General features: G+C 38.8%; 1 pseudogene across 1 annotated transcript; it reads right to left on the bottom strand.

The window, feature by feature from the left end:
• Window positions 1–6,377: 6,377 nt before the first annotated feature.
• On the bottom strand, window positions 6,378–7,716 carry LOC113631411 (elongation factor 1-gamma-like; annotated as a pseudogene). The gene has a single exon (XR_003437305.1). The product of XR_003437305.1 is annotated as an elongation factor 1-gamma-like (transcript).
• Window positions 7,717–9,574: the final 1,858 nt, after the last annotated feature.

The raw sequence follows: 9,574 nt of genomic DNA, 5'->3' as shown, positions 1-9,574 counted from the left end.
ACAGGGAACTCTACTCAATACTCCTTAATGACTTATATGGGAAACGAATCTTAAAAAGAGTGGATATATGTATATGTATAACTGATTCACTTTGCTGTACAGCAGAAACTAACACAACATTGTAAATCAACTATACACCAATAAAAATTTTTAAAAAACCCACTCAGTTATTAACCAGCTTAATCCATGCTGGAAAGGCAGAGGTGAACAGAGACTGCTGGGAGAGAGACGTATAACTGGAAAATGAAGAAGGAACATGGTAGATCTCGTGGAAAGTTAATAATTAAGCAAATTATGTATGTGTTGGGATAGAAGAAGCTTTAGAAAAGGGGCAGTGAATACAAGAATCCTAATTTGTATGCACCTGAGGGCTGCTGAATCACTAGAGCCGAGGTTTCATGTAAGGTGGAGAATCACCTTCCCCTTTACACTCTTTCACTTTCCTTCTTTTCTGTTTTCATTCCTCCTCAAATTTATAGTAACAACTGTATATTTGCACAACCATCCAATGTAAGCAATACTTGTCTATGACCCTTAGATAGCTCATGAGAAATCAAATCAATGAATGTCCATTCTGTTAGTCTACTTTCACTAAGTGTATCCATAAGAGATTTAATATTTATACGTAGGAAATTGCCAAAACCAATTGAGTGAATAATTTTTTTCCTCCCCAAATGACTCTTTCTTATTAAGATCCTTCATATGATTGCTAACTAAGACTGTGATACAGGCATTTTATTTACTATCTTCCTCTAGTTTGCCTGGTTACCATGTTCACAGTGCTATATAGAAGAGGTCTGTGGTTGGCATTCTGGAATTCATCAGTGGTTTTTCAAGAGCTAAACATCATTATTTCATTGAGACATCTTTTGCCCCTGTCCCTGATGTCTCTTTTGTTACCAGTAAAAACTATACCTGTGCTACTTGTTGAATGATGGTGGTGGTTTGCCTGTGAAAATAGGCCACAAAGATGGCAAATGGAACTTCTGCTGCTGGTCATTTCCTAGCACTTGCTTCAAAACACACACAGAAAATTTGAGTGATGTCCTCAAGACCTATAGCAAACTAGGTCAGATCACTCTTGGAAAAAATACTCATTTCTGTGGTCCCCTTATCACTTCCTTGACTAGCCAAGTGAATGTTTCACTAGTGGGCTATTCATGGAAACCCAATCAAGATTTGTGGCGGGGTGATAATTTATTTCAAATTTATGATTGTATTCCCAGTATATATTAAAGGAAGTAGCTTGCTCTTACTTTCCCTTTGTAGAGTCATATAATGAGGATTCTCTGAGTTAGGTGACTATTTCATAATTAAGTCAGGGCTGCAGATAGAATAAGCAACTACCTAAGCTGTGTATTTATAGATTTTTCAAAAGTGCTTTTTTACTGATTTTATTTCTCTCAGTGGCTTATCACTATACCTGAAAATTTCACTATAATCACCCTTTATGGATTCCCCTCAAGATAAAGCTTTCAGAGACTGAGTCGTCTGCTTTGAGGAGGAGTAAGAGAGGGAGGAATTAAGTCTCTGAATTAGCAAATGCTGGAATATTCCAGGACTCTACCCTCAGGTGACTCTTATTCTCTGTCTAAGCTCTTTCCCTAAGTGGTCTTAACCAATCCAGTGCATTAAATGAAATTTGCATAAAAATATTTCCAAATTTTTCTCACTCTTTTTCACTGTGCTCTAGTATTTTATATCTAGTTTTCTATTAAACACCTCTACTTGGATGTGTAATTGACATCATACATCCCATCTGAAAGAAAATTCTCCTCCCAGCTTCCTTCATCTTAGCAAAAGACATCACTCTGTACCAGTTGTACAAGTCTAGATTCTAGGAGCTGTTATTGCTTTCTTTATTTCTTCACTTTGCCAATCTAATTTATTAGTGAGTCTAGTCAGTTCTGCATTAAAAATATGCATATTCTCTTCACTATGCCTGGAATGAACTTATGAAAATGCAAACACAATTATAACATTTTCCTACTTAAATTTCTCCAATATTTTCTCATAGAATTTAGAATAAAATTGCAGATCCTTACTATGGACTGAAATGGTGCATATCACTCTTGCCCCACACAGTACTACTCTCTTCAGGTTCACTGTGATGCTTCCATTACCCTGGATTTCTTTCTTTTTCTTAATGCATTAAGAATATTTATACCCAAGTTCTTTTCTCTGAAATATTTGAACTAGTACTTTTATTTCATTCATGTCCTAATTCTAAGATGGAGAAGTCTTCCTTAACTATTCAATTAAATAGTCCCCCCAGTCACCGGTCTCACACAATGTTAGTATTGACTTTAACAGTGCTTATTAAACTCTGAATTACCTAATTTGTTCATTTACTTAATTTTTGTCTGACCCTTTCTCTGAGAACAGGGATCTGATCTGTCTTATTTACTATTCCCAGAGCCTGTCTGAAACAGTGATTAAAATACTGTAGAAACTTCATACATATTGTTTGGAGAAATGTAAAATGGATAGAAGTAAAATCCTAGACTCCTAATGTGTGACCTGTGCATTCTTTCCACTTAATTGGCACATTAGTAGTGAATATCAATGTATATATTAGTTTATAGTGTAGCGTAACGTATAAATTAGACTATGCTATAGGAACAAATTAATCTCTGAATCTCAACAGTTTCATATACAACTTTTAATAATGGTTCATAGGAAGTCTGATGCCGGTCACTAGAGATGCTCTTCCATCAGGTGACTCAGGGATCCGGGTTCCCTGTATGTTGTGATGTCTCCCTTTCCTGAGAGAGGTACCACACTATCAAACGTTTGGTCTAGAAGTGCAATAGGTCACCTCTGATAAGTCAGTATTGGCTGGAACTAGCCTCATGGCTTAATATAATTGCAAGGGAGGCTGGATTATTTAGGGGAGCACATAGTATATAAGGGAAGCAGTGCTGCCTCTAACACAACATTAATAGCTAGTTAGGCAAGCTAAAGGAATAAGATGTGGGGGCACGTAGGGAAAAAAAGTCAAGTGATGAACCTGCTGTACAGCACAGGGAGCTCAGCTCAGTGATCTGTGATGACCTAGATGGGTGGGATGGAGGGGTGGGAGGGAGGTCCAAGAGGGAGGGGATATATGTATACATATAGCTGATTCACTTCCTTGTACAAGAGAAACGAACACAACATTGTAAAGCAATTATATTCCCATAAAAGATTTTTAAAAAGTAAAAAGTAAGAGGAGGATGAGAGAGAGAGAAAAAAAAACTGAACTGCAATATACTGGTGTTGATCTCTGGGACCCATGCACAGCTAATGAAAGGCCAGGAACAGTCTCTACACTGGCGAATATACTTTTCCATTTGGTTTGCAGCTGCAGCTAACATTATTTCTTGTGCCTAATATTGTTTGAAGTTTGCCTCTTAAACTCATGTTCTTCTTGATTCTTTTGCTCTGAAATATCTTCCCACTGTCAGATGTCTCCACCCCAGGCCAGCCTTTGTGTTCCACTTCACAGCTAATCATCTTAGATTAATACCAGGAGCACTTTTGCCTAATGGAGTTTTAGCCAGAAAGAGAGAGAAAGAGAGCCAGGAAGAAAACTCCTGCTAAGTGAATATGTCTACTCATTTTCCCTGTGTTTCACATGCTCTCTGGTATAAAAGAAATCACGGAAGTCAATGGATTAAATATAAATGTGAAGTAAGGAAATATGTGATAAAAGAGAGACGGATAAAAACGTACTTGAGCCCAATGGGCGGACCATGTGGTGAGCTGATATAATACCTTAATTCTGGCATCCCTGTGGCTATCCCAGGTTCACAACATTTCAAAGATGGCGATTATTTGGAATAAATCCAAGATTATACTTTAAATAAAAATGCTCATAAATCATAGCTCTTCCACTATGAATAGGACAGGCACATAAGCAATTACTTATAGGAGCAGTATTATCTTGCAATTCAAGCTGTTTCTTAAGTTGATTTAACTAAAAGCTTATTTTTTTGCCCCAGAGTGAAAAATGAAAACATTCAACTTGTTTTGCTTTGTCCTGTATATGAAGTTTAATTAGACGAATCATGTATTCTCTCAAAAAGTTCTATAAATGAAAAATGGGAATTCAAGAAAAAGAAAAAAAAAAAAAAGCCAATATGTCTAGAGGGAAAAGACCTGGGGTAAGTGCTGCAAAATGAAATTGGGTGGGTGGGAGAGAATCAGGACCCAGTCCACCCAATGACAACATTAAGTGTCACAAGTGACTCTGGACTTAGGGAAAAAATATATCTGTTGATATAGGTAGAACCTACAGAAAACAGTTTTTCTGTCCATTTTATGCTTCAGAGTGAGAAACTCTGACTTCCAGTCTTGGATCTGCCACATACCAGCTTTGTGTCCTTGGGTGAGTTTTTAAACTATAAGTGTCAGTTTCCTCATTTGTACACTGAAGATTTAAACCTTAACAGGGTGGGTTTAAATAGAATAAGGCACAATCCCGGGTACATATTACATGGAGCCTTGCTGCTGGTAAGGGTACTGTAAAGAAGGATATACAGTATGTATACAGATAGATATAGATATCTCTAGTTATCTATCTATTATTGATCTACCTCTGACATTTAGACAGTTATTTATGAATGCTCATTTAGTTTATAAAAGATGATATATTCTGATTACTGTTTTCCTATCAAAGCTCATATAACACCAGGTGACATGTAAAAGCTTTACTCCTTCAATTTCTTAGTGTACACAAATGTTTCATTGCTACCTGTACATCTCAGTGATATGCCTGTTGTTGTTGTTGTTGTTGTTGTTTTTTGCAGTACGCGGGCCTCTCACTGTTGTGGCCTCTCCCGTTGTGGAGCGCAGGCTCCGGACCCGCAGGCTCAGCAGCCATGGCTCACTGGCTCAGCCGCTCCGTGGCATGTGGGATCTTCCCAGACCGGGGCACGAACCCATATCCCCTGCATCGGCAGGCAGACTCTCAACCACTGTGCCACCAGGGAAGCCCGCGACTGCTTTTTAAACTCAAGGATTAAAATGGTCCAGAGTAGGGCATGCTATCCACCCATTTGGCGTGGGAAATAGCTCTCACACACATGCCGATGGAATAAGGTTTTCGTGATGCAAAGAGAAGCTGTAAATTTAGTATGAGTAAATGTTACGTTACCAAGTAGTGAATAAAATTCAGAGAGATGCAGAGCAGAAATTACAGAAGACAAATCCGTATTAGTTCCAAATTAGATGTCTTTAACACATTGAAAAATACTAAAATGTAATGGGAATGAATTAAGCCTGCAAACTACTTTGGACAAAATTACCTTTTAAAATGGAAAATAAAACTAGTGATGCTTAATATAAAGCTAGTAAATATCATGGAAAAATTTTGGTGGGGAGATTGGAACTTGAAAAATTATTCTAATATTATCTGAAAAGATTTACATTACAGCAGTGACTTTCAATCTTTTTTGATTGTAACCTACAGTATGAATCATGTTTAGAATTAGGACTCAATTCACATACACATACACACTTATACACACAAACACACACAAAGGCAATAATAATTTTATAAATAATGTTTACTGCAAACACATATAATGAAGTCTAATATTTCTATATTTTTATTATTTATTAAATGTTAGTGACTTCCAATAAATTCCCAGAACCTTAAATGAATTATGACCTATTTATATATATATACATATATATATATATATTTTTTTCAGGGTTGGTAAATGACATTTATGACTGCTCTACATTGCAAGAAGCACTAGGGCGTCTTTAAGGTACAGGCTCCAGTGACAAACACTGGGTTCATAATCTTGTCTCCACCACCTAAGATGTGTGATCACAGGCAAGTTGCTTAAATCTCTGAACCCCACTTCCTTGATGGAAAGTAGGGATACCCCAGAGATGACCCACAGCCAGGTTAGGGCCCACAAGCCAGCATCTGTTCCAAGGAGTCTGTGCCTCTTCTTGCCATTTGTCTGAAGTGTTGAAACTATAACTCTTGGATACAGCTGCCACCCCACTTCACAGGGCAGCTGCAGGAAGTAAGGAAGTAGTGTTAAGTCGCTCTGCATATGCTGTGCTCTCACCCAGTCAGCAGGTATTCTCCCCCTTCATGCAGGAAGGTCTGGAATTAGGTAGTTACAAAGCCCTGTGTCACCACCTTCCAACTACATCCAATCTTTCCCAGCTAGGCTAGAAGACGGTAATCACAGGAGAGGCAAGGCAATTAAAAAAACAGAAATAAAAACTCAGGAGAGACCTCTCTTTCTGCTCTTCTGAAGACTTCTTTCCTGCACAGGGAGGTTCTGCAGGTATAGACAACACCCTGCTTCAACATATCTACCCCCCTTTGAAGAAGCTGACACCCACAAAGGAGGCAGGGCAGGAAAGGGTTCGATGTTCAGTTTCCTTTAATGACCCCCATTCTCCCTGAAGGGCAGGTGCGGGAAGCTAGGCGACGGCAAGAGATGTTCACTTGAAGATCTTGCCCTGATTGAAGGCTTTGCCCGCGTGCAGGAAGGCCCCATCCCAGGAAGAGTATTCTCGAACCAGTCTGAGTCTCCTCGCTGCTGGGATCCAGTTTCCAGCATGTGTATGACTCACAGTACCCCTACCAATCTGGACTCAGCGGAAAGGCAAGCTCCTGGCCTCGGAAGACCCAGACTCCAGAAATGGAGCTGCTATTGTTGGTTCCAAAGAGAATGACACTGACAGGCGCATTCTTCCCCAGTTTGTCCAATCGCTGGAACATTCCAGGGATGAGGTCGCAGCTCATGAAGGTCTGGGTGAGCTCTTCAGGGAAGTGGTACTCGGAGTACCACAGGGACCAGCCATCTTTATCAAAGTGCTCCCCAAAGTACGGCAGCGCCGCGGAGAGTGTGTCCTCGTTGGAGTGCTTGCGCTTAAATTCATCCAACACAAAGGTGCTCTTGGGCAGGGGAGCAAAGGGGTCCTTGGCCTTCGGCTCAGCAGCTGCTGCCTGCGCACGTTCATCCAGCTCCTCCTTGGACAGGGGCAGCTGTCTTCTTCTTTCCACTCGGCCTGGGGCTTCTGTTTCTCTTCTCAAGAAGCTTTCTCTTTCCGTGGGGTGTCCTTCTTAGGCTAGCTCTCTGCAAACGTTTTAGCATCAAATTGGGCCATTTTCTCAGAATTTCACCTCCCCCAAGACAGCCCGGAACTGGGGCTGCTTAATGCAACCCCAGAACCTGTTTATAAAGCCACAACAGGGTGCAGACAACTGTGATGTCAGCCAGCATCACATGTTCGGCCACCGGAAAAGTCCTTGTCTTCAGGTGAGCATCCTGCAGCCCCAGAATTCACCTCACCTCCTCCTTTGCATTCTCCGTGGCCTGCTTGTTGTGGTGCATGATGCCCAAGGAGGGGAACACCCAGGTACTGGCTGGGGGAACTATGTCGCTATCAGCAAAGCTCACCCACTGCACCACCTGGGCTGCTGCTTCAGGAGTACTTCCCCGCAGCTCCTCGTTGCTCACATAGTAGGCGATGGCATTGCTCTAGAGCACAGAATCCATCATCAACCTCAAAGGCTGGAACCTTGCCAGCAGGAAATTTACGGAGAAATTCGTGGGTACCATTGGTTTGGCCGAGATGGAAGTGGGGTGGTGCGGAGAGCACGCGTATCTGAGCCCTGCTGTAGTGAGTGGCAATGAGGGCCTTGAAGGCCCTGCAGTTTTCAGGATGTGTGTACAGGGTCCCAGCCGCCATGGTGATTCTGCAGAGAAAGGGTGACCTATTTATCTTTAAAACATGCTACTTTACAAAATATTCAATTAAGTTATTAAATTAAGAGTTATAAAAGAGCCTTTGCCCTATCATATATTCACATATATAAGAAAACTACAGGCATATGAGTGAAATGATAGAAATTTCTGAATTACATCTATGCTTACACAATCTCACGTAAAATAAGAATGCTATTCCAATTAGTGATAAGATCATATATTACACACACACAAAATTGTTAGGGTAAACTTCAGTCATCTTGGAAAGATGATATTTAGATTCTCTGTTTTACAAATTGCATCTAAATAAATTGCAAAAGTATTAAAGGTAGAGGTATACAAAACAAAATTATAAACGTAATTGGAGAATATAAAGAATATTTTTGTTATTTTGGGTTGTAGAAGGCCTTTACAAGCATGAGGACAAAATCAGAAATCATTAAAAAAAATTATAGAATCAATTACTTATAATGTACAATTAAAATTCAAATGGCAACCTGAGAATAACTTGAAGCATATATAACATACAAACTATATCTAACATATGGATACCTTCCTTAATATTTAAAATAAATACTACAAAATAAAAGGAATCTGTGAAAAGCATAAATAAACAATTTATAAAGAATAAGGGTTAATCATTTATAATGAAATTTTTAAAAATTCAAGCTGATTATTAAAGAATTTCAAGTTAAACAATAATAAATAACTTTTGTACATATCAAATTGGAAAATATGTATTCTTAGGGTTATAATGCCTGCTATTATTTAGCTGACATTTATTGAGTGCTTTCTGTATGTCAGACACTGTTTCAAAGGTTCAGCATCCTGTTTAATCTTTCCAACAGACAATCCTATAAGTAGGTAGCTAACTACCATCTCTAGTTACAGAAGAAGGATGCTGAGATTGGTTAAGTAACTTGCCTCATAACTAATAAGTAGCTGAGTCAGGTTTTGATGCCAGAAAATCTGACATCAGAGCCCACATTTTTAATCAAGTATGAAAAAGCTGTTGTAGGAAGTGTAAGGTGCTACTATATTTCTAGAGGGCACTTTTACAGAATATCCCCAAAGCACTGAAAATGTACTTGTTGCTTGGAATATCAATTCTACTTCTACATATTTACCCAAGATATACGTAGAAACCTGTGCAATCAGTCACATAAATTTCCATAAAAACTCTTTTATAATGGTAGAAAATTAACAGAAAAGAGATTAAATATTTACTACTTGAGTGCATTATTTGTGGCATATATATGTAATAGAATATCTTTTAGCAATTGAAGTACTACTTTTGAAGACTAGTTATTGACAGAGTAAGTATAAAAAACAGATTATAAAACAATATGCATAAATGAATTTTGCTAGGAGAAGGAGATCAGGAGGAAGGAAGAGAATGAGATCAGAGTTAATTTCTGGCTCCCTCTCTGAAAGTTTTTCTTGAACTGACTGTGTCCTTTGATCATGGTCATGATTCCTAACAAGATGACTGACTACACAACTCTTAATCCTTCTAGATTCTAGAGACAATACCTCCACTCATTCATTTGTGCTTTAGGTTGGTAGAAGCTCACCTGTGACAAGCGGCAGATTATTGTCCTAACCTTTGTGGTTCCTATATAGCCAAATATTTGTAACTTCCCTCCTTTTAAAATAAACCTCCTCAAATATCCATTAAAGTTCATTGTGGATTCAGTCTGGAGAAGATATATAGAAGAGGTTAAATAAACATCCCATAGTCCACATTTGAACTCAAAATATGAGTATAAACTCATAAAATATTTTAAAATATTTATTTACTAGTTAGTTCTGTTCACTGAAAAGGTCTAGAGACAATGAGTGACCCAGTA

This window comes from Aethalodelphis obliquidens, unplaced genomic scaffold, assembly GCF_003676395.1.
Source record: "Aethalodelphis obliquidens isolate GAN/ISIS:26980383/991018 unplaced genomic scaffold, ASM367639v1 scaffold33, whole genome shotgun sequence".
Taxonomy (NCBI): Eukaryota; Metazoa; Chordata; class Mammalia; order Artiodactyla; family Delphinidae; genus Aethalodelphis; species Aethalodelphis obliquidens.
The sequence above is the reverse complement of the archived record's forward strand: the minus strand, read 5'-3'. Positions and strand labels throughout refer to the sequence as shown.